This window comes from Callithrix jacchus, chromosome 9 (genome assembly GCF_049354715.1).
Source record: "Callithrix jacchus isolate 240 chromosome 9, calJac240_pri, whole genome shotgun sequence".
In the NCBI taxonomy this organism is placed as follows: Eukaryota; Metazoa; Chordata; class Mammalia; order Primates; family Cebidae; genus Callithrix; species Callithrix jacchus.
Window position 1 is genome coordinate 17951634 of NC_133510.1, and position 25613 is coordinate 17977246.

At 42.8% G+C, this 25613-nt stretch overlaps 1 protein-coding gene across 48 annotated transcripts in view; it reads left to right on the top strand.

Moving 5' to 3' along the window:
* The first annotated feature begins 384 nt into the window (after positions 1 to 384).
* The window catches only part of LOC108590228 (uncharacterized), a 118263-nt gene continuing 93034 nt past the window's right edge, over positions 385 to 25613 (top strand). For 43 of the 48 annotated variants that reach the window (XR_013522578.1, XR_013522576.1, XR_013522575.1 and 40 more), the window contains exons 1-3: positions 385 to 504; positions 6401 to 6482; positions 22956 to 23028. The gene's annotated coding sequence lies outside the window, so the exon portion shown is untranslated. Of the gene's footprint in view, positions 505 to 1509; positions 1644 to 6400; positions 6483 to 8356; positions 10591 to 22955; positions 23029 to 25613 lie in introns of all 48 variants that reach the window. The other 5 variants (XR_013522580.1, XM_078338504.1, XM_078338506.1 and 2 more) reach the window with 3 other exon arrangements.

The window sequence follows — 25613 nt, forward strand, 5'->3', positions numbered from 1 at the left end:
GTAAAACCACCGCGCAGGGCCAGAACTTTTGATGCAATTCTGATAACCACATGCTTTGTTTGAAGAAGGGAAGAGTAGGGATGATTTCAAGTGTCTGGTCTGGGCAACCAATATTAAGCTCTTTTAGCTGGGATTTTGTTCAATTCTTGCCCTGTATTTTAAAGAACTGGGGCAAGAGAGTGCGAGTAGGAGGATGAGAAATATGTTCTTTAGGCTGCTGCTCTGCAAGGTGGTTTGGGACTGGACCATAGCCTGAGGAAGCCCTTTCAGCTCCGGAGTCACAAAAGGGCGGATGCCGTTTCTATAGCGACGGGAGGGGCCGTGGCCGTGTCGCGCGCTCTGCCTCGCGCTCCCAGCCTCCCGCAGCGGTTGGCGGTCAGCGCCGGCCTCGGGCAGCTCCACTCGCCATCTACCCGCACCAGAATAAAAGGACCGCGGAGGCTCTTAATTCGCGAGCATTCCGGCAAGACTACGAGCCAGCTAGGGTCCGCTACGCTCTTCTAGGTGACAAAGCTGGGAGACGGGGTCGTGGGGAAGAACGAAAAGCGCGCGGAATGCAAGAGTAGACTGGGGAGTGTGGGTCAGAGAGAGCCCGGGGTGTGGTGCGCAGACTTGGAAAATACAGCTGCATCCTCGGAATCCAACATCAGTATACTTTTCTGTTAAGATGCCGATGCATCGCCGACTCCAGCTGAGTGCAGGACAGGGAGTGAGGGCTTCTGAGAAACTCATCACACCTACCCTGGAACTGTCCTTCCAGCCCTCACTGGGACGCCAGACTTTCTTCCTCCCTTTCTTTCTCTTATTTACTGCGTGTCCACTTGGTAGTCCTAAGTGTGCCCATGACCACAGGCCTCGCGTTGAGGCTCTGGCAGGCATTAACTGTGTTCCCACCCAGCCCATATGCCTGGGCACCTCTGCTCAACCAGAGCCCAGCGCCGGTCACAAAAGCACGCTAAGGTGTGTGGAGATCATACACCCAGAGCTGCCGCTCACAGGAGATTCCCAGTATTAGCAAATCTCTCCTTTAAAAACAGATGAACGATGCACAATTTGAGGGGTTCTGAAGGCTATTTTGTGACATTTGCTGCATTTGAAATGTTCAGCAGCTCCTCAGAGCTTAGGAAAATTGTGACCCCTCTGACATGTCTTAAGCAACTAACAGTATCACCAATATTTTGTTTGTTTGTTTTTTTGAGACAGAGTTTTGCTCTTTGCCCAGGCTGGAGTGCAATGGTGCAATCTCAGCTCACTACAATCTCCACCTCCTGGGTTCAAGCTATTCTCCTGTCTCACTCTCCTAAGTAGCTGGGATTACAGGCATGCACCACCACGCCTGGCTAATTTTTTTGTATCTTCAGTAGAGACGGGGTTTCTCCATTTTGGTCAGGCTGGTCTTGAACTCCCAACCTTAGGTGAACCACCCACCTCGACCTCCCAAAGTGCTGGAATTACAGGTGTGAGCAACCACACCGGGCCACCAATATTAATTCAAGCTTCACTGTCCAGGCTTCACTGTCTAGGCTTAAGTGGAGACTTGGCAAAAGCAGGAGGCCATTTAGGAAAAAAGTTCAAACAGCGGAAACAACAAATGGAAATACCTTTTGTCTTGCTTGAGCGATTGAATCACCTACACGTGGTTGGTATGTAAAACCTCGTAGTTCTAAGAAATTCTTCAAGCATGGACTCTGGCTGATTGCTTCTATTACTTACATCTATGGTTTCTCGTTTGTTTTGGTTCTTATGGAGAACGCAGAGATAAACCGGAAGGGAATCTCTAGCAGTATGCCGGCCACTCTTCCCTGACTTTGCCTTCTCCAGCTCCACATATTGTTAGAACTCGGCTAGAATCCATACTTCTCAAGCATGTGGAGGACCCAGCACTGGGAATTAGTGGTTTTAGTTGACTCCAAGCCCATTGTGAGTGTGTCGTGAGAGCTCCCCAAAGAGCAGATGCTGGTGGGGGCTGCAGTAATAGAAATGCGATGACCGCATCAGAGGATATGGTCTTGCTGCCTGACTTAGCAGTGATTAGAACATAATCCAGGCTCTGGAGACTGTAGCCACTTTGAGATCATAGAAAACTAGAAAATAAGAGCAACCACAAGGCAGACTGTCTCTGTCAGGCCTGGATGTGCCATCATATGAAGACAGGTTTGAAAAAACTTCACAGAATGCCTGGAGATGAGGAGGTGCAGGGGAGGGAAGCAGGCTTTTTTCTACTCAGGTTTGGAACATGCAAGAACTCTTGAGCAGTAAAGAGACAGATTTGTTCCTTTGTACTCTGCAGAGGACAGCAAGGATCAGTGGGGGAAATTTTGCTCAATATCATTTGTTTTTCTAAGAAATATTTATCAAGCACCAACCATATGTAAATTAACAGCTGAGTGTGAAGTGGGTTGCCTAGAAAAACAGTGCACTCTGTCACAGAAATATTCCAGCCTAGATAGAGTGATTGTCAGGGATGTCATAGGAAGGACTCTTCCCCTGGGTGGGAAAATGGATGAGATCGTCTCCAAAACCACTTCTAACTCCAGAGTCTGGGAGTCAGTGAACCTTCAAGAGTTTCAGGGATATATGCAAAGGGTCCAAGGAATTCTCTATGGCTGAAATGACTGTGACTTAAAATATAGTTAGATAGAAGAAATAAGACACAGTGTTCAATAAATCAGCAGAGTGACAATAGTAACCAATAATCTGTTGTATATTTCCAAATAACTAGTAGAGAACACTTGGAAGCCCTGGCTTGATGATATATTATATAAATGTATAAATATATACATCTATTAGGTATCAATTACAAATGAATATAACTGAATTTCATTAAATACATTATCTCCTGTTCACAGAATGCAAAGGGAATCCCTGCAAATCCTACATTGCCACACTTTCTGCCCCAAAGACAGCCCCTGGGCATAAAGATCAAGCTACTGCCAATTGTAGTAGAAATACTAAAATCATAACAGATAAATCTCAAAAGATTTGTTTCCTTCCTGGATATTGAAGTCCTTTATGCATAGATAATGTGTATGTATTAATATGAAAGCCTATGCACGGCAGTAAGGCTGGCACCTCTGTGATCTGTCTTGCCCTCGAGACTTCGAACTCTTTGAAAACAAGGATTCTGTTTTATTTATCTTTGAATCCTCCATGCTTAGCACAGTAGCTGGCACACAGTGGATGCTCTGAGATTTTTTGATGAATTAATCTATTTTAGATTTCTCTTCCTTCCGCAAATTTGTACCCAGTTTTCAATAGACAAGTCACTGTCCTGACCCCAAAAGGAAATGTTAAGAAAGCAGGCTTACTATTTATGTTCCCAAAATACAATCATATGAGACAAAAATAGACATACACTTAAGATCATTAAGTTACACTAAAGCTCTTGACCAAATGAAGAAATGAGTTAGGCAAAAGGCTGTTGAACACTCGAGGAAAGAGAGGAAGAGGAAGGGGAACACTGACCCGCACGTAAGATGAAAATGAGGATGGCCAAACTTTTGGTTTCAGTTCTCAAAGGAACATTCCCTCTAGCTCTGAGCTGAGTTTATTATCAATCTTCAATCTTTCATGCAGCAAGACACAAACGAAATATAAAAAGCATTTTAATTCTTTTCCACATAACTCACCACATATTTTGAGGATAAAAAGGGAGCATGTGCAAAGCTTTGAGCAAGGGTTAAATTGTACTGTTGGAAGCCAGATTTCGTGCACAAAAAAAAGAAAGGCACAAAATAGTTTAGTAATCACAGAATTATCCAAGGGATGGCAAAGTTGGAATAAGTCACAACAGATATTTTTTTTCAGTCTTGTCAGTATTTTTGTAGATTTAAAGAAATGTAGACCCGAAAAGGACTTTAGAAATCATCTGGTCCAGTCTCATCATTTTGCAGATGAGGAAACTGAGCACAGAGAGGATAAACGACTCATTCAAATTCATGGCACTGTGTGTTAGGGGGTTTTGAGACAAGACTCCATGATTCCACAGCATTTCCTTTAGGGCTTGCTCCTTCTCTACCTCCAGAGTTGTCAGAGCTGAACAGAGGAAAGGGCTCTAGTTGTTTGGAAGATTTCACATTTACTGTGTGTTTTTTTTTTTTTTAAGATGGAGTCACACTCTGTTGTCCAGGCTGGAGGGTGGTGGTGTGATCTTGGCTCACTGCAACCTCTGCCTCCCAGGTTGAGATTCTCCTGTCTCAGCCTCCCGAGTAGCTGGGATTACAGGCGCATGCCACTGCACGCGGCTAACTTCCTTTGTATTTTTAGTAGAGGTGGGGTTTTTCCATGTTGGCCAGGCTGGTCTCAAATTCCTGACCTCAGGTGATCTACTCACCTCGGCCTCCCAAAGTGCTGGGATACAGGTGTGAGCCTCTGCGCCCTTTGCACATGTTCTTTCATAGTCTCCTACATCTCTGTGAAGTAAAGGAAGAGAACACTCCACACAGAGTCTTGACAGGAAAAACTATTGTATTCATTTTTGCCCAATATTGAGATTTTACAAATCCCATGTCCAGTTGATGGCCAAAATTCTACCTGTTCTGTCTCCCAAATCTTTCCCAAGTTCATACTTCTATACTCACTGTCACTGCCTTAATTGAGGCTCTCATTACCTCTTGTCTAGACACCCCAAATGCCTTCCTAGTTCCTCCAGATTGTGCTTCATGATGTTATGAGGGAGATGGTACCAGAATACAAATCTCATCTTAGCCCAGGCTTAGCATAGCCACGTAGGCCCTAAGACTCCAGCTTGGACCATGTGACCCTTTACAATCTAACCCACCTCCCTGGCCCTCCACCAGCAATGTCCAAGGAGAGTGCTCAGAATTTCTGGAAAAGACAATGTTCTTTCATGTCTATGTTCTTTGTGTGTCCTCCTCCATCTGCCCTTGACACCCCTGCCTGCCCCCCTCATTCTTCAGAGATGGTTCTGTCCCGCTTAAGCATGAAGGCTTCCTCAGCTCCCCCAGCTGACCGAGTCCACGCCTTGAAGCATGCTCTGTGAGCTGTTTGCACAAGCCTGCATTATTAATACATCGGTCACATGCAGCATCATGATCTACTTACTTCTATATAGCTCCTTTCCTGGATAAGGAGTTCTCTTTGAGGGCAGAGACCATGTCTGGTTCATCAGTGAAATTGTCTCAGCAAATGTTTATAGAAAGAAAGGAAAGGAAGGAAGAAGTGAAACTATGATCATAAGCAGAGAAGCTACTGGTAATTTTTGTTTGCTTTTGTGCAGGATATTTTCATATCGTATGTATGTGTGTGTGTGTTAAAATTAACGTTCCCACTCACCTCCCCCAGCCCTACTTCTCAGAAGTCACTATTATAGTTCATTTCTTCCAGATTTTTCAGTATGGCCTTGTAAAGTCATGCTTGCATTTTGGTTTTTGTTAAATAAATATAGACTTATATTACACACATATTCTACTGTGTTTTGCTCAATACATTATAGGCACACTTAAAGATCTATCTTTGTAAATGACTGCATTATATTTCATAAAACATATGTGTGCCAAGTTTTTGAACTTTCCATTATGGACAGCTTCTGATTTTTCAATAGTTATGCTGCAGCAAATGCTAGCCTGACTTGTCCTCAGTCCTCTGAATACTTTCAAAGTAGTGGTGCCATCATCATTTACATAGTGTGTGCAAGAGCCTGCCAGTGGAGTGATTTGTAGAAGCTGTGATAACATTTGCATTGGTTCCCGTTCTGCTCGTTTCTTGTATTCTTGATTCCCTTAGCTCTTGGTTAAGGTTAGAGGCTGAAAAGGGACTTGTAAGGGACACAGAGCAAGCAGTTTCAGCGGTGCTCTGCTAATGTAACAGGGAGTGGGGGTGTCCTGAGAGCCCTCCAAGACTCACCTTCCACTTACAGAAATTACTGTTACACTAGATTCCATAAATGTGTGCAATGTTTTTTTGTCTTGCAGTAAGTTAATTATTCATAGAACTGTGCTCTGAACAGAAAATGCAAACATGACCAAATGACGTTTAGAGAAAGTGTTTCCACCAACTGTCCCCCTTTTTTTTCTATAGGTGTTAAACTATCCAAATAGCCCACAGATATGCCCATCTTATAGGAGACTTATGTTTGTGGCAAAAGCATGAAATTTACTCTCCAGTGAACTAGAGGAAATGGGATTTTTCCCCCTTAGTTTCTTAAACCGCGAATCATTTGATTCTCTCCTCCTTTCCTGGCTTCTGTCTTTTGCTCTGACCTCCTGACCTCAAGTGGCCATGAGAAGTGAAGCAAGGGAGAAGCAGAGACCTTGCTCCTGCTTTTAGGCCTGTTGCCTTCTTTTCTTCAAACCTGCCTGCTGTCTTTTGTCCCTGAGTGTGAGGGCCATTGCTTAGGTTTACTCCTCCTGCCAATTACTTTTTACTCCCCTTATTGCAGGACTCACATTGATGCTAAAAAGCCAAGGACATGCGATTTGACTTCATCCATGGGTTTGAAAGAAAAGTTAAAGTATGCTAAGGTAAGATCTTTGAATTTTCATTGGGAAAGTGAGATATTGCAAGGACGTAGGGACTCAGGATCCAGTGGGGGTGGTTGTACTCCAAGCACCTCTGGGGACAGTGCAAAGGGAAAGGTGTGGGGGATCACGCTGACTGGCAGGGCCAAATCTGGGGGTGGGTGTGGAAGGAAAATCAGCAGAAGGGCAAGACCTTAATCTGACACGTATTCCAGAAGACCGTGGGTGAGGGCATCCACGGTATCTTTTATTCTGCCCTATATAAGCGGGATCCTACCAGAAGTGTCCTGGAATAGTTCAAGAACATTTCGAGAAAAGATTTGCTTTTTTTTCCTAACACAGACATGGTGTCTTTCCCTTTACTCTGGCACAAAAACTAGTGCAGTGCCACTGCACTGAAGTTAAAGTTGTGATGGGATGACTTTGTGATAACCATCTATGGGATCAACTTCTAAATCAGGGGTATTTTTAAAATCCAGCAGCACTCAGTTTGAATTTCTTAGTTTGTTCAAAAGATCACATTGTTTGGGGTCTTTGTCCTGAAAGTTTTGCAGCAAACTTCAGCCCAAAGCACTCAGGTTTGACTTCTGAATCCTGCCTGCACCACTGATTGGGAGAAGCGGAGTTCGACAGCCTAGAAGGACTAGCAAAAACCGTCCTCGTATAAATCACATACACTTCCTGAAAATTAGGACTTTAGTTTCCTCTTCTAAGCGCTCTTCCTGATTTAACCCTAGTATTGTCCCTCTGGGGATTAGAACTCATCCAAATAGACCCTAAGGCTCTAGCCCGCTACTGGTACCACTGCCACATATAACAAAACACATTTATTTTGCAATTTACAGGTGCAATTTTGAATACTTAAAACAAACTTACTTTGATAAAATAAAAAGTACTGTAAAATAGTTGAAAAAATAAGCCTCCAGCAAAACATGATAATATAATAAAGATGGCATTCTTTTCAAGTGTTAAAATATGGTGCAAACAGAACAGTCTTGGTTATGATTTTATTTTAGCAAAATCATCATGAGGTTTGCAACTTGCACTTTTTTAAGCTGCTAGAGTGCACATTTATTGAATGCTGAGGTGACACATGTGCCTTAGCGGCAACTGCTATTATTATTCTCATTTTACAGAGGGGGAGATTGATATACAAGCAAGGCCAACTAGCTTATGGGTATAATGCCAGTGAGTGGAGGATGGAATTCAAACCCATCTTCTCTTTTAATTGCTATTTTTTAAATTTTTGAAAGTAGAGACAAGGGCCTTGCTGTGTTGCCCAGACTGGTCTTGAATTCCTGGGTTCAAGCAATCATCCCACTTTGATCTCCCAAACTGCTGGGATTACAGGTGTGAGCCGCCACACCCGACCAAATCCATATGCCTCTCTGTTGCATAATGACAGCTCTGTTAAATGTTTTTCTGTAAAGTTCCTTGTACATTACAATTAATTTTAAAGAAAGCAAACTCTATTGCAGTTACAATGATAGAAATTGTCAAAAAATAAAGTAAGTCTGGGCATGATGATTCACACCTGTAATCTCAGCACTTTGGGAGGCTGAGGTAGTAGGATCACTTGAGCCCAGGAGGTTGAGGCTGCACTGAGCCGGGCTTGCACCACGGCATCCAGCCTGGGCAACAGAAGAAAACTCTGTCCCAAAATAAATTAAAATAAAATAAAAACGCCATATTCAAAATTGATTTGCTCATGTTGTATTTTACAATAATTACTGGCAAATTTGCAGTATCATTTAAAAATACCTTTAAACTTAAAACTACTGTCTTCGTATTGCTAGTCATTCTAATGGGTCTTAAATAAATCTTTTACTGTCTATTGGTTTACCTCAATGGACTTCTCATCCAATTGAATTTAATAGGTTTGAGTAAGGAAATGCAAACAAGTCAGTAACTGGTTTCTGCACATGAAGTCTTGGGTTTCAGTGGACAGTTACGATACTAACTGGAGAAAGAAAATGAATTGTATGAATCATAATCCCTTCATCTAAGAAAACGCTGAAGAGGGAGCTATGGATCTTACCATGTCTACTGCCCCAAGCAGGTGTTAAGAGGACAACTTAAATATTTAAATAAATGAATCATAATTTATGTTTTCACAGTATTTAAAGTTACAAATGATAAGTGTGATATTTATAATAACCAAGTATTCACATATTTTAATATGGATCTTGGTAACATTTCAGCCAAGGGAAATTTTTAAATGTGATTTCACTTGACTTTAAGACGATAGTGTAGCCCTCTCTCTAGTAATCTGGAGTTCTTTTCAGAATGCCCTATTCATTTGGCTAACACGAGGTAAAACCTTGATGCCAGTGGAGGTTCCCTATCCTTTTTGCTTAGCTGGCAAGGATCAAAGAACTCTCAGCCTCTCAGGAGGCTGGGAGCGGTGGCTCACGCCTGTAATCTCAGCACTTTGGGAGGGAGAGGCGGGTGGATCACCTGAGGTCCGGAGTTCGAGACCAACCTGACCAACATTGCGAAACCCTGTCTCTACTAAAAATACAAAATTAGCCGGACCTGGTGGCGTGCACCTATAATCCCAGCTACTCGGGAGGCTGAGGCAGGAGAATCTCTTGAACCCGGGAGGCGGAGTTGTGGTAAGCCAAGATCGGACTCTCAGGAAAATGCTCCGTGTTGTATTTATCCTAACTGCCGGCAGGGGGAACAGAGGTCTTTTGGTCCTCAGTCATCCCAACCAGTAGGCTGGAGGACTTCTGGCTTTTCTGCATGTCAGCGTTGCCTCAGCTGGTTTCCGGGACTTGAGAAGCTAGCTGAGCTCCAGGATCGCAGGTTAGGCTATGCCAGGAAGAGAACCTGGGAGAGAGTCCTAGGGAGGGAAGCTGTTAATTTAGGATATTACATTACAATCTCCCTGACAACCACAAGATGCTACAAAGTACATCCAGAATCATCCTGAAGACACATTTTCAGTTTCAGCATCAGAAGCACAGGTACTTTTTCTCGGTTAATTTCTTAGATCCTTTCACTTGCCGAATATCACCTCCTTAGAGAGGGTTTCCTTTCCCACCCTTTCTAATTACAAATCTGTTTGCTTCCTTGTTTATTGTCTGTCTTGCCCCCCAGAACTGCACTGTCCAATATGGTAGCCCTTGGCACATGGCCCTTGGCATGTCTCCTACTGGGGGCGTGCTGTGAGTGTCAGATGCACACCAGATTCCAGAGACTTGATGTGAAAACAATAAATATAAAATGACGCATTAGTAATTTTTTATAGTTGGGTTAATATTTTGTCTTATTTTATTGTATTTTATTTATATCATATTGCAGTTTATATTTTATCATATGCCAATTAATACCTCAATAAAGTTGTAAAATAATTTTATATTGTTTATATTTTAAGATAGTATTTTGAATATGTGTTAAATAAAACATATTATTACAATTAATTTCATCTGTTTCTTTTTACCTCTTTAATGTGGCTACCAGAAAATTTTAAATTATATGCATGACTCATATAATATTTCTGTTGGACATTGCTGCTCTAGAATGGACACTGCACAATGGCAAAGTTTTACTGGACTGGTTCAGTGCCAGACCCCCAGAACCTAGGTCAGTGCCTCGCACAGAATAGCACTTGATGTGTACTTGTGGAATAAAAACTAGGAGTGTGTTTATTCATTTGTTCCCCCTACAAATATCTACTGTCTACTCATTTCAGATGTAGTTCTGGGGGCTAGGGATGCAGTGGAGAACAAAACAGGCCATAAAACACTCATAAACTGTAAAATTGGGATTCTTTGTAGGAAGATCAGATGTTTTGATTAAATGCTGAGAATGGTAACAACTCACCTTTATTTTCCCTGGCAGTTAAAGAGTTGGAATTGAATAGACCAGAGATTCTTAGCCTTGGTTGTGTATTGGGAACACCCAGGGAAGTTTTAAAGACTACTGAAATCAGAATATTTGGGGGTCATGTACATTTTTTAAAAAGCTCTTTTCTATCACGTGGGGACAGGTGTCCATTTCATCATCAGCTCTAGACCTCAGTTAGGTCATTGTCTCTGACCCTTTGCTGTTTGTGAAACTGGAATAATTATTCCTGCATTCTCTGATTCCGGTGATATTAAATGAGGTAAGAGAATGTGAGCTCTCCGGCTGGCAAATGTTGGAAGCCCAATAAATATTGGTTGCTTTTACCTTTCCTCTGTCTCTCCATTTAACAGAAAGGGGCTTCCTGTAAGAGATGGGCTTATCAACGAGTGTCACACAGTGAAAGAGGGTATCTGAGAGCCATTCATTTTTTCATTTCCCTGTCTCATCAGCACTCCCTATACAAAAAGCAGGAACAAAACAAAACCCTAATCTGACCATTTGGTGTTGGGCAAAGGAATGGAAATCAGAGGAAACTGAAGAGAGGGCAAGCAGCAGAAATGTTAATTGCTAGTTTTGTCTAGGTTCTTAAGGTGGAACACTATTATTTATGGTAATGCATTCACTTTTTTTTTTTTTTTTTTTTTGAGACAGAGTTTCGCTCTTTTTACCCAGGCTGGAGTGCAATGGCGTGATCTCGGCTCACCGCAACCTCCGCCTCCTGGGTTCAGGCAATTCTCCTGCCCCAGCCTCCCAAGTAGCTGGGATTACAGGCACGCACCACCATGCCCAGCTAATTTTTTGTATTTTTAGTAGAGACAGCGTTTCACTATGTTGACCAGGATGGTCTCGATCTCTTGACCTCATGATCCACCCTCCTCGGCCTCCCAAAGTGCTGGGATTACAGGCATGAGCCACCGCACCTGGCCTTCACTTTTTTTTAAAAATTGAGATGGAGTCTCGCTCTGTTGCCCAGGCTGGAGTGCAGTGCCACAATCTAGGCTCACTGCAACCTCTGCCTCCTGGATTAAAGCGATTCTTCTGCCTCAGCCTCTGGAGTAGCTGGGACTACAGGTGTGTGCCATCACACCCAGGTAATTTTTGTATGTTTAGTAGAGATGGGTTTCACCATATTGGCTAGGCTGTTGTCAAACTCCTGATCTTGTGATCCACCCTCCTTGGCCTCCCAAAGTGTTGGGATTATGGGAGTGAGCCACCGCGCCCAGCCTGCATTCAACTTTTAAATGCAAATGGAAGACTCAGACTAGAAGAACTTGTAATGATCATTACAAGTTAACATTAAAACATCTAACATATAATCACAAGCAGCCGATCTAAAAAAATCAGTGGCTCAATGAACATAGGCATACACTTGTATATAATATCTACATTTGGGATGAATTGGGGCCCTGAAGGAGAGTTTTACATACTCTTCCCCATTCTTTCCCAGGGCCCCATTCTTCCCGAGATCTACATGGGAAGTACCAGTTTCTTTGTTCTGCATTTTCATTGGTGCTTTGATTTCTAATAAAAGGAAGGAGAACAAAGATTTGAAATTACTTTTGGTTATGTCAAAGGAATGTGAAATGAGCAGGAATTGTTGGGGGGCGCATGTCTTTTAGTACAAGAATTAATCAGAGCAATAGATACTTCTATTGAAAGCTTCTTCAGGCTATGACAAATAGAGTAGCAGTTCGACATTGGAGGTGAGAATAGAGATGTTCAGAATGCAATCCCTGCCTTTTCCGTGTGTGTTATAGCAGTGTATGCTCGCTTCTTTCAACAATGTTGAGGTGGTCATCGCCTCCATTTGACAGAGAAGGAAACTGAGATCCAGAGATTTATATAGCAAGGTACCCAAAGTCGTTCTGGGAATAAAAGCTGAAATCAGGATTCAGATTTTATTCTGTAATTCATACTTCCTTTTCAAGAAATAATTCTCATGATTAAGTGTTGAGTATATGTGAAAGAATATTAAAGAGATACATGTAAGGTATAAAGAATGATACTGCAGTACCATGGCCACTTTTGTGTGGACCTAACACAAGATTTTACAAAAGTAGTCCCCTGTGTGTCCCTTCCCACTGCATCTTGTCCTGTTCATTGTCCCCTGAGATAACTATTCTGTTGAGTTCTTTATCTATTATTCCACTGATGATCTGTTTCTAAATCTTCTAAACTACGTATTGGCTAATTTTGCATGTTTTTGATTTTTATGTACATGGAATCATACTGTTACACGTTCTTCTGCAACTTGCTTTTTATGCTTAGTGCTAAGCCAGTGTATACTGGTATAACATTTGGCTGGCTTTTACTGGGATAGATCAGGCCTCTTCTGATTGATCATTACCTGTGCCCTGAGTATTTAAATACTATGAATAAGATGATGATCCTCTGTTCTAGGAACACTGGTTATCAATTAATTTAACTGCCGTGTTTCATTATACAGAAACACCACATTTTAAAATCAGTTTTGTAATTAATGGACATTTTGTTTTTTCTTGTGTATTTGCTATTTATTTTTTTTTTCCTTTTTCCTTTTTTTTTTTTTTTTGAGATGGAGTCTCGCTCTATCACTTAGGCTGGAGTGCAGTGGCGAGATCTGCAACCTCCGCCCCAGGTTCAAGTGATTCTCCTGTCTCAGCCTCCCAAGTAGCTAGGATTACAGGCGTCTGCCACCATGCCCAGCTAATTTTTGTTTTTTTGGTAGAGGCAGGGTTTCACTATTTTGGCCAGGCTGGTCTCTAGCTCCTGACTTCAAGTGATCTGCCCACCTTGGCCTCCCAAAGTGCTGGGATTGCAGGTGTGAGCCACCATGCCCAGCCGTGATTTTTTTTTTTTTTTTGACAAGAGTCTTGCTTTGTCTCCCAGGCTGGAGTATAGTGGTGCGATCTCAGCTTACTGCAGCCTTGCCTCCCGGGTTCAAGTTATTCTTGTGCCTCAGCCTCCCAAGTAGCTGTGATTACAGGTGTGCACCACCACGTGCAACTAACTTTTGTATTTTTAGTAGAAATGGAGTTTCTCCATGTTGGCCAGGCTGGTCTCACAAACTCATGACCTCAAGTGATCCATCAGCCTTGGCCTCCCAAAGTGCTGGGTGAGCCACTGTGCCCCGCCATATTTGCTATTTAAAATCATGCAGCTATGAGCATTCTTGCTCATGTTTCTTAGTGCGTCTGTATAGACATTTCTAAGGTGTCTTCCCAGGAGGGAAACTGCTGGGTAACAGGATATGTGAATGCTTAACTTTACCAGATAATGACAAACTGTTTTCCAAAACACTGGTACCAATGTACCTTGTCAACAGCAGTGTGCACACAGTTCAGTCATTCCACATCCATTTTAGTACCTGATATTGTGTGACTTTTTAAGTTTGCCATTTACTAACAATAATTAATTTTGTTGTTGTTGTTTGTTTGTTTTTTGAGATAGAGTCTTGCTCTGTCACCCAGGCTGTAGTGCAATGGTGTGATCTTTGCAATTCTTCTGCCTCAGCCTCCCGAGTAGCTGGGACTACAGGCACATGCCACCATGCCTAGCTTTTTTTATATTTTTAGTAGAGAAGGAGTTTTACTATGTTGGCCAGGATGGTCTTGATCTCCTGCATCGTGACCCACCCACCTCAGCCTCCCAAAGTGCTAGCATTACAGGCATGAGCCACCATGCCTGGCCAATTTATTGCATTTTAACATGTATTTTGATGATGATTGTTAATGGGGCTGAACCTTTCTTCATATATTTATTGGCCATTTGTGTTTCCTGTTCTTTGAAATGCCTTGTCATGCCTTTATTGTTTAAATATTTTTCTGTGGTGTTGTTTGCCCTTTTTATTGATTTGTAGAATACTTTACATATTCTGTCTACTAATCCTTCCTCAGTTGTATGTGCTACAAATACCTTCTCCTAGTTGTTGGCTTGTCTGTTTTTTACTTACTTAATTTTAAAGAGGAGTTTTAGGTTCCCAGAAAAATTGAGCAGAGAAGTACGCTTTCCATATACCCTATTCCTCTGTACAGTTTCCCCTATTATTAACATTTTACATTCATGTGTAGTTGGTGCAATTGATGGACCAAGATTGATACATTATTAACTGATGTTCATAGTCTACATCAGAGTTCCTCCTTTGTGCTGTACATTCTATCGAGTTTGACAAAGGCATAGTGTCATTTATCTACTATTATAGGATGATACAAGATAGTTTCACTGACCTAAAAATAGTCCATTGTCCATCTGTTCATTCCTTTCCCCCACAACAAACCCCCTGGCAACCACTCTTTTCCATCTCCTTCGTTTTGCCTTTTCTAGAGTATTGTACCATAGAATCATGCAGTACGTTGCCTTTTCAGACTGCCTTTTTTCATTTAGCAAAGTTCTCCACTTTTTCATGGCTTGATAGTTTATTTCCTTTTATCAGTGAATAATACCACACTGTATGGATGTACCAGTTTGTTTATCCATTCACTGATTGAAGAATAATTTGGTTGCTTCCAATATTTTAGCAGTTATAAACAGATTTACCATAAGCATTCATGTGCAGGTTTTTTATACGGATATACATTTTTTAGTTAATTTGGGTAAATGCCAAGAAGCATGATTGCTGGATTGTAGGTTAAGGCTACATTTAGCTTCAAAGGAAACTGCTACATTATCCTCCAAACTAGCTGTACCATTCTGCCTTCCCACCAACAACAAATAAGAATTCCTGTTATGTCACCTCCTTGCCAGCATTTGATGTTGTCAAAGTGTATGGTTTTGGGCATTCTAGTAGGTGTGTAGTGGCATCTCGTTGTTTTAATTTGCAATTGCCTAATAATATAATATTGAGGATCTTTTCACATGCATATTTGCCATCTATATATCTTATTTGGAGAGCTGGTGTTTATTCAGATATTTTGCCAGTTTTTAACTGGATTGTTTCCTTATTCTTGAATTTTAAGAGTTCTTTGTATATGTAGACACAAATCCCTTATTAGATATGTGTTTTGCACTTATTTTCTACCAGTCTGTGTTTTCTCTTTTCATTTCCTTAACAGTCTTTGCGAAGAAGTTTTAATTTTAATGAGGTCCAGCTTATCCATTTTTTTCATCATGATCATGCTGTTTTCATTGTAGCTAAAAAGTCACTACTGAACCGAAGGTTATCTAGATTTTCTTCTATGTCATCTTCTAGAAGTTTTATAGATTTGTGATTTATAGGTAGGTCTATGAGCCATTTTGAGTTAATTTTTGTGGAAGGTATAAGGTCTGTGTCTAGATTAATACTTTCTTCTGTGGTGTTCCATTGTGCCAGCACTGTTTTTGTTTGTGATAGGTCTTGCTGCATTTCCCAGGCTGGTCTCAAACTCCTGATCTCAAGTGATCTTCTGGCCTCAGCCTCTGAGTAGTTGGGACTACAGGTGTGTATCACCATGCTGGGCCTAGTCTATTTGTTGAAGAGACTCCTTTCTCCATAATTGATTTTGCTCCTTTGTCAATGATCAGTTGACTCTGTTACTGTGGGTCTGTTTATGGGACCTGTGTTTGTTCCATTGAACTATTTGTCTGTTCTTTCTTCAGTGCTACACTGTCTTGATCGCTGTAGCTTTATAGTCAGTCTTGAGGTTGGGTCATCAGTCGTCTAACTTTGCTGTTCTTCAGTTTTGTATTGGCTATTCTAGGTCTTTTCTTTTTCCATATGAACTTTAGAATCAGTTTATTGATGTCCATGGAATAACTTGCTGGAATTCTGATTGGGATTGTGTGGAATCTACAGATTAAGTTGGGAAGAACTAACATCTTAAGGAGATTTAGCCTTCCGACCGTGAACATGGAAAAGATCTCAATTTATTTAGATAGTCTTTGATTTCTTCTGTCAGAGTCTTGTAGTTTTTCTCAGATAGATCTTATACATATTTTGTCATATTTATAGCTAAGTTTTTCAATTTCTTGGGAGTGTTAATGTAAATGTTAATGTGCTTTTGATTTCAAATTCCAATGTTCATTTCTGGTATGTAAGAGAGCAGTTGATGTTTGTGTAGTAATCTCTTTTATCTTGCAGCTTTTATATACTCTTGGGTTTTCTTTTTACTTTCTTTATGTTGTTTTTTGATAAACAGAAGTAATGAATGAAAAGCCGGTGCATTTATGGTATGCACTTTTTGCCTTAATAAATCGTTCCTTACTCTGAAGTTATACAGATATTGCCTTCTGAAAGTTTTATAATTTTGCCTTTCATTAGTTCTGAAAAATTCTTCTAGCCATTTTGTGATTATGTCTTTTATATTCTTTCTCGTCTTCTGAAACTCAAATGTATGTTAGACCTTGTTTTATCCTCTACATCTATAATCTCTGACTAGATTTTTCATCTCTTTGTCTCTTTGCTGTTTGCTGGTTAATTTCTTCAAACCCATCTTTTCCAGTTCACTCACACTCTTTGCCTGTGTGTAACATGTTATTAAGCCCATTCATTTGGTTTATAAATTCCACTGTCATAATTTCTAGTTTTGAAAGTTCTAATTTGTTCATTTTTAAATCTGTTTGGTTATTTGCATGGAGTCTTACATTTACTCACGTTTTTAGGCTCTTTAATTTCTTCAGGCAAATTATGCAGAGTTAACTTATAAGTTTTACCTGATAATTCCAATATTTGGATGTTATATTTGGAAATATATGTACTTGGAAATGTGGGGGGCAAGATCAGATTCCGGTGTTCATAGTTTCTGCTAATTCTCACCCACAGCACCTTGTTGTCTTGTATCTTTTAACTTTTTTTTTCTGTTTAAAAATGTGAGCTTACTAGTCTTGTTTTGTGGAAAAGCCAGCTGAGCCTGAGAGAGTGTAAATGGTTTGCCAAAGCCACATAGCCAGCAAGTGGCAGAGTAAGAATGCCAGTCAAAATCCGTCTGACTCTGAAGTCTGTGTACTTTTCTCTATCCTGTGAAGCCTTCAAGACCCTTGGCTGATGAACCCTTTTATTAAATCACCCCATATGTGATTACTGAGAGCCAAGCATTGTTTTCGGTGCTGGGATACAAAAATAAACAATGCACCTCTCCTTTCACAGAATGCACAGTCTAATGGGAGCATATACACAAGTGACAGTGAGGCATGGCAGTGCTCTCGTGCAGGTAGAATCAGTTCTCTGGGAGCCCAAAGTTTTCTGAAGCCATTGGCAATGCCCAGGGTACCATTTCATGCTTCACTGACATGTCAGCCACTTTTGTACTGTCACATGGCATGTGTTACAGGACTCCTTATTCATATTTTCTTCTGAATGGATCATTCCCCCTAGAGTTACGAAAAGAGGCTGTGTGTGGACCCGAGGGAGGGCATTTTAGGTAGAAGAAATAACATATGCAAAAGCATGCAAAGGCATTCTCTCTAAATCGATACAGAGCCTTAGAAATCATCTACTCAAACCCTCCTATATGATGCATAAATACACGTTATGCTATAGAAAATTTAGTGTCTAATTTATAGAATGAATGTTTTCTAAATGTCTCCACTGTCAACTGTGTTCAGGCTGAGAACATGTTTTATCAGAGTAAAAGCATGATCTTATTTTTAATCATGCTTGCCACTTGGTTTCCTGGCAGAACACAGAGGTCAGAGGAGATCACTGGGTGGCAGCATGAGACAGGAAAAAGAGCCTAGAGGGCTTAGGTTCTGGATTTGGGCTTGCTGCTGTTAATCGTGTTATCTTGGACAAGTCACTTGGATAATCTTTGCCTCTCTCCATCTGTAAAATAAGGGCATTATACAACTCATGCCCTAAGATCACATTCAGCATCATGATTTTCCAAGGTGCATTTAACAGAAGTCCAAAAGATGAAGTATCTTCCCAAGACTCTGCACTGAATGCATTAGAAATTGACTCCAGCTGTCTGGACAATAGATGTCAGGATCTCCTCTTTCCACCTCTACCAGAGACAGAGCTGGTGGGCAGGACCCCAGGAAGGCTACTACATCCATAAGATGAAAACTGGTCCTCCCAAGAGGCTGGCTACATTCATCCCACTAATGGGTCTCGGGGGTGCCACTGTGGCTGTTGGTGTGATCTGAAGGCGGCTCCTCCTCATCTAGGCTTCCTGGGCTTTCTCGTGCACAGCAAAGGGGCTTTAAAGGTAGCCTCTTAGCTTCAAGTGGCCGTGGGAGAGATGCTGTGATTTGTTTCGGGTCAGTAGCAGCCAGGGTAGCTTAATCCCTTATGGGGGCTCTTAGGAGCCCAGGCACCTCTCTTCCTCCCTTTCAGTTCTTTGTGATGCTCTGCTGAGCCTAATTGTCTAACTAGTTGCCTTCTGCAGAAAATCCCCAAAGAGTTTCTTTCTCACTCCCGGTCACACCCACGGGCTGTGTGAATGCGTTTGTTTTTAACTCCTAGTAGTCCTGGCCTCTGAGAAGGATGACAGAGCCTGTAAGGAAGAAGCTGTGAGCTGATATCACAGATATTGAGCTTCACTTACCCATCCAACCACCAGGCACTTGGGGATTTTTTTTTTAATGGGAAAGAGGTGTCAGCTGAGAAACTAGAAAAATCACGTGTGAAGTATGACTGAGGCGGGATGGTGTGATGGAGGTGTGCCTTTCTGAAAAGGCTGGGTGGCCTGAGGCCTGCAGTGTCCAGTTGCTCTCTTTTCTGAACTGTCCATATGAGGACATCCAGCATTCAGTCCAAGGTAATAAGATGAATCAATGCCTCTGGAGTTCTGCTCTAACTAGCCCTAAATAGACCAGTCCTATTATCCTTTGGGTCGTGGGGTGGAAGAGCAGGACATATACTCCCCTGTGGCCCTTGGGTAAACGGAACTTTTTACCCAGGGTGAGAGAGCCTGTGCATGCTGGGGGTCAGGGCGTGACATGATGAGAATGCAGAATAGAGGGAAGGCAGAGCACGTAGGGACAAGACACCGAAGTGGACTTGGGACTGGGACTTCCACCCTTCAGGGTTCCTCTTTCATCCACTCTGACACAGAGATTACACGGTCAGGTCAGCGCGATTTGTAATGGGAGCAGGCTTCTGCCAGGTAGGTCCTTCTTTCCTACCATGAACCATCTCTTGTCTCCTTTGAGTACCAGTTCATTTATTTGGAACAAAGTGCTTCCTTTTCCAGGGTTCTCTTTGTAATTGCAGTTGCCTTTGAGAGGCAGGCATGAGCAGAGAAGATTCTCTTGTGTGAATTTGCTGATTAGAGGCTCTTCTTCCAAAAGAAAGGCCAGGGAACAGGGGATCACTGTTTCCTGGTGGGAACAGAAGCCACTAGGAGCCGGGAATGAGTCTAGAATGGGGCAAGGACGGACTGCCCACCAGGAGGGGGAAGGACTGAAGTCAAAGCTCAGCTGTCTCCCTGGGCGGCCTACAGTTGTCTCAGATCTTTCAGGACAAGTGCTAGGTCCTGAAAATTCCTGCTCCTTCCCTCCCTCTCTCCTTTCCTTCCCTCTCACCTTCTTTTCCTCCTCCTTTAGTGCATATTAAATGCCTACTACAGGTTGAGTATCCCTTATCTGAGATACTTGGGAACAAAAGTGTTTTGAGTTTCAGATTTTTTCAGATTTAAGAATATTTGCACATACAAAATGAGATCCTTTTGGGGATGGGACCCAACTCTAAACACAAAATTCATTTATGTTTCAGATACACTTTATGCACATGGCCTGAAGGCAACTTTATACAATATTTTAAATAATTTTGTGCATGAAACAAAGTTTGTGCACATGAGTAGTGTCATTGTTGACACTCAAAAGGTTATGGATTTCGGAGCACTTCAGGTTAGGGATGCACAATCTCTAATGCAGGATGTCATGTTAGGCTTTGAGATAAGACCCAGGGCTTTGATTAAAGAGTCTTACGACCAGCAGAAGAAACTAGTAGAACAACCTTGTCTAATAAGCCTTTGCCCGGTGCCGTGGTAGAAGTATAGAGCATGGGGTAGCGAGTGGCTCACGAATATGATCACAGAGGCTTCCTGGGGAAAGTGCTGCTATGGCCGGGGCCTCAATGCGGGTGAATGATCAGGACATGGACTTGGTGACGTCGTGGTGGGGTGAATGATAAGAGAACATTCCAAGCAGAAACAGAGCAGGAGTGAAAGTGCCGAGATGGGGAACAGTGCCATATTTGAAAATGGCAGGAGCCAAAAGGCAGGGTTAGGGCTATGAGAAGGGTTGAGGCTGGGGGTGCTTTGTGAGCCTGGGAAGTCGCTAGGAGATACAGGCAACTTACTAACATGATCAGATGCTCATGTTTCATTTCTGAGGGCACTCAGGAGGCAGGGTAGAGGATAGGAGGGACTGGGGAGAGGCGGAAAAGCTGCTTAAGAGACCCTTATAGTAGGTGCTTGAACTCCGGATGTAGTGGGCAAAGAATCGTGAGGGGTATCTTTATTCTCACATAATTATGCCACTCACAGTGAGAAATCGTGACAATTTGAAGTTAAAAAGTGTTCTGCCTCTTACTTTTATTGATTTATTCTTTTGAGACAGAGCCTCGTTCTGTGGCCAAGGCTGGAACGCAGTGGCATGATCTCAGCTCACTGCAACCTCCGCCTCCCGGGTTCAAGCGATTCTCATGTTTCAGCCTCCCAAGTTGCTGGGACTATAGGCACCCGCCACCACGCCCAGCTAATTTTTGTATTTTTAATAGAGACGGGATTTCACCGTCTCTACTGAAACCATTGGCCAGGTTGGTCTTCAACTCCCAACCTCAGGTGATTCACCTGCCTCGGCCTCCCAAAGTGTTAGGATTACAGGTGTGAGCCACCACGCCCAGCCCTGACTCCCTTTTGAAAGTGAGATGATTGTCAGCTTGTGTTCATTGATATAAATTTGCAATTGAGGCACTTCCCTGTGACATCCTACAAAGAAGCAGTGTCAGGAAGAAGATACTCAATGAAACCCTATTCCCTCCTGAGACATGCAGCAGGTCCAAGCTTGGCTCTGGAGCCAGTCCCAGCTCACTTTGGGCTCTTGTCATGATGGCATGGGCACTGACACGCAGGGTAGGCTCTGTGGGACCCTTGGATGACCCAGCCAGAGGGACTGGTCTTGAAGTTCCAGAGCTGGCACATCATGGAAAGCCTAATGTTTGTTGCCATGGAATCTCCTGGGGGAGTATGAGAAGAATTCATAAAAAGTTGGAAAGGTGACATAAACATCAATGACATAAAGGAAAACACAAGTTCAGAGGTGGGAGAGACTAGTTCCAGAGGAGGGGATTATATTAGAATGTGGCTCACAAATCTGTCCATACAGAACTCACTTGGGGAAGCTTAAAATATGGGTTTCTGGGCTCTACCTCCAGGGAGCCTGGACCTTGTGATCTTCTGTGCTTAGTGCACTGCCTGGAACATGGACATGCTCAGTAAATGCATTAAGAATGAACGCATCTCCAAGGTCCATTCCAACTCAGTGATTCTGTGTGTCCTTCTGGCTTGGGGAGGCAGGAGGGAGGTGTTGCTGGAAGAATCTTTGAGGCAAGAAGAAGAGCAGGATCACAGGACCAAGTAACTGGACAGAACAGTTTGGCACCTTTGTGCCAAATGGCTACTTTGCATAAATGTCAGGTGCAGAGTAGGGGCGGGTGAGCACACTGGTTTAGACTTTCCCCCTTCCTTTAATCATCAGCTTTTAAGCTGAACTCAGCTTTTATTAGAGGAAGGTGAGCTAGCTGAAACAGGCAGATGGAATTTGCTGTTGTTGTTTTTTTCTGAGAAAACAAAAGAAGTGTGAGAAACCAAGTGCTTAGCTAGCTCAAAAAACAGACACGTGTGAGGGCAGAAGAGGGACCCTGGGTTAGGACTTGAGACTGGAGCACCCCTCACCCCCCATCGGCCCACTTGTGGTGTGTTGACTTACTGTCTGGGTCCTCTGGGTCTATCGCCTAGTGATGGCAAGCAAGCCAGAAAGCCCAGGGAATCCCAAGACTCCAATGTGGGCCCGTGTGTAAGAGAATCTTAACGACCTCAGGCTACCTGTGAGCCCAGCATCTCCAGTACCCTCTCTTGATTCCCACAATTGCTGTTTCCATAGACAGGCTCTCCTAGCACAGTTTCCCTGATGCCTCCTAGAGCCTGTTCCACTCTCTCCGGGCTCTCATGGAGAAAGTGCTCCTGCGCTTATTACTGCCTTCTCCTCCCTTGCATTGTGTGGCACCATTTACAGTTATCTGCTATAATATCTTTTGCTTTTAAACAATGGTATTGTTGATGATAAAAGCAGTGCACATCGATACAAAAAGTTGGGAATAAAGAAGCTTCACAGTTTAGTTCTGGCTGTTTAGAAGGCTTCTGTGAGCTGTGACGGTCACAAAACGGAGAACTGAAAAGAGCTTTGGCTGGGGGCATGATGGCTCATGCCCGTGATCTTAATACTGGGAGGCCAAGGCAAGAGGATTGCTTGAGCTCAGGAGTTCGAGAAAGTGTGGGCAACATTGCAAAATCCCGTCTCTACCAAAAGTAAAAATAAAAATAATTGGCTAGGCTTGGGAGTGTGTACCTGTAGTCCCAGCTACTTGGGAGGCTGAGGTGAGAGGATCACTTGAGGCTGGGAGGTAGAGGCTGCAGCCTGGGTGACAGGGAAAGACACCATTTCTAGAAACAAGAGCCTCATTGGCTTTCTCTGATGTCCTTTCATCTTATCTCCTATCCCCTCCAGAGGCTTCACCCAGCCGTTCTCCAGTGCCCAGGTCTTGGACTGCACAAGAAGCATCCCCTATGCTCTGGATTTTGTGAGTAAACTCTTTTTTACATAGAGGATTGTAGATTTAGATACACAGCTCAGGACTATTGAGGAGATTCCTGTTTTATTGGCTTAGAAATAACAATGTAACGAAAGCTCACTTTATTAAAGAAAAATCATCTTGCCACTGTGAATATGGGAGAGCACATCTACTTCCTCCTGCCTCTGGGGGATGCCTTGGTTGAATTACCTGTTATTGTAAGGCATTGTGTGCCTCTTGAGGAAGCTGCTCAAGCCTGTAATCCCAGCACTTTGGGAGGCAGAGGCGGGTGGATCACGAGGTCAACAGATCAAGACCATCCTGGTTGACATGGTGAAACCCCATCTCTACTAAAAATACAAAAAATTACCTGGGCATGGTGGCGTGTGCCTGTAATGCCAGCTACTCAGGAGGCTGAAGCAGAAGAACTGCCTGAACCCAGGAGGCGGAGGTTGCGGTGAGCCGAGATTGCGCCATTGCACTCCAGCCTGGGTAACAAGAGCGAAACTCCATCTCAAAAAAAAAAAAAAAAAAAAGACAGCCAAGAATCAGCAAGTTCATAAACTTGTATGACCTATGGGTATCTGAGAATGGAGTACAGGTGTGCAGAGATGTAGAAGCCACCAGTCCTTGGGGTCACTTGGCCACCCGGGGCTGCTAAACTCCTGGGCTGCATGCACATGTGTACACACACACACACACACACACACACACACACAAATCCCTTTGCTCTGTCAGCTAATTTCTGAGTTCATCGTTTTCCTGTTCACAGGAAATAAGCAAAGGTCGGTCTCTCCATTTTGCAAATAAGGAAAATGAACTCTAGCAGACAACTTTAGCATATGCAAAGCACTGGTTTAAGCCCTTTACACATATGAACTCCCTTAATCCTCCCAACATTTTGAGATTGCACCAATATTATCCCCACATTGCATGAGGAGAGGCTAATAACTTTCCCAGGTACAAACAATGAGTAGCAGAGCCAGGAATCAAAATGGAAGAGTGTGATTTCAGAGTCCATACCCATGAGCATTATTTTATCACATTGCTGCCCATGGGGTCTTTCTGAAGTACTGCTGTGCACATGTAACTCTCAGCTGTACGAATTGTCAGTGGTCCACTGTTGCCCACAGGATAAAGACCAAGTGTCTTAGTCTTTCAGTGCTTTCCACACCTGCAATCAACCCCTGTTCCTGCTAACCCAGCATGAGCAGTGAAGAGCCCTGGAGCGTGCCTGGATGGTGCTGTCTCACTGAGCAAGCATGCTCTCTGCCTGTCCTCTCAGTTCAAGCCAAGACTAAGCCTCACCCATTCAGGAAAGCATCCCTTCTTCCACCATCCTTCTCGGCTGACTGTATTCACAGTGATCTTTTCCTTCTTTGTTGGTCCTCACTGTTCATGCCCTTTGTTTCGTATTTAGTTTGGGTTATATTCTGTTAATGTGCCTTTCATTTATCTGTCCAGTCTCCCTATGGCATCCTCAATGTCAGCCTGTTATTGAAGATGCTTATTTTCATCCCCGCAAACCTATTTGATGAGAAATTGAGACTCAGTGAGATTTGCAATACAATATTTGCTCAGATATCATTTTCCATTCACTAGTGAAATCCTAAATATAGCGCATTAGTGAATTAACATGGTCTGAGACCATGCCCCATGCTCTATGCAACCCTCTCTCCCTCAGACTACCTCCCCATTCCAGGACGTCAAGATTGACTGTCCTAAACAGTCCTCATCGTTACTGCTCTGTGCAGGACTTAGCTGTGCTGGATGGTATTAAGTGTTGTACCCAGTTGTTATTTCAATGAGGTCAAATTTTCATAGAAGCGGGTATGGCACCAGCTGTGTCTCAGCCTTGGATAAACAACCTTCCATTCCACAGGGAAGGTCTGAAAGAAGGAGAACCCCTGGTTTGGCTCAAAGACCAGAGCTTCGATTCAATATGCAGCCTGTTGCTGCTAAACTTGTCATTTGAGTGCCAGCCTCACAATTTTTGCCATGTCTACATAGTCCTCACACTCTGCTTTATTACTTTTTTATAGAGACAGGGTCTCTATCTGTTGTTCAGGCCGGGGTACAGTGGCATGATCATAGTTCAGGATAACTTGAAAATCCTGGCCTCAAGTGATCATCCCACCTCAGCCTCTCAAAGCACTAAAATTACAGGAGTGAGATACCATGTGTGGTCTTATATTTTTTAACTTAAATTTTAATGTCATCCTAAATAATAACCACCATGTTATAGGTTCAATGTGCTCGTTACAGTTTTTCAAATGGATATTACAGAAAATGCATACCCAGTAGATAGCTTGCTTTTTTTTTTTTTTTTTTTTTGAGACAGAGTCTCACTCTGTCACCAGGCACCAGGCTGGAGTGCAGTGGCAGGATCTCGGCTCACTGCAACCTCTGCCTCCAGGGTTCAAGTAGCTGGAACAACAGGTGTGCGCCACCATGCCCAGCTAATTTTTTGTATTTTTTAGTAAAGACGGGGTTACACCATGTTGGCCTGGATAGTCTCAATTTCTTGACCTCGTGATCCACCCACCTTGGCTTCCCAAAGTCCTGGGATTACAGGCATGAGCCACCACACCCAG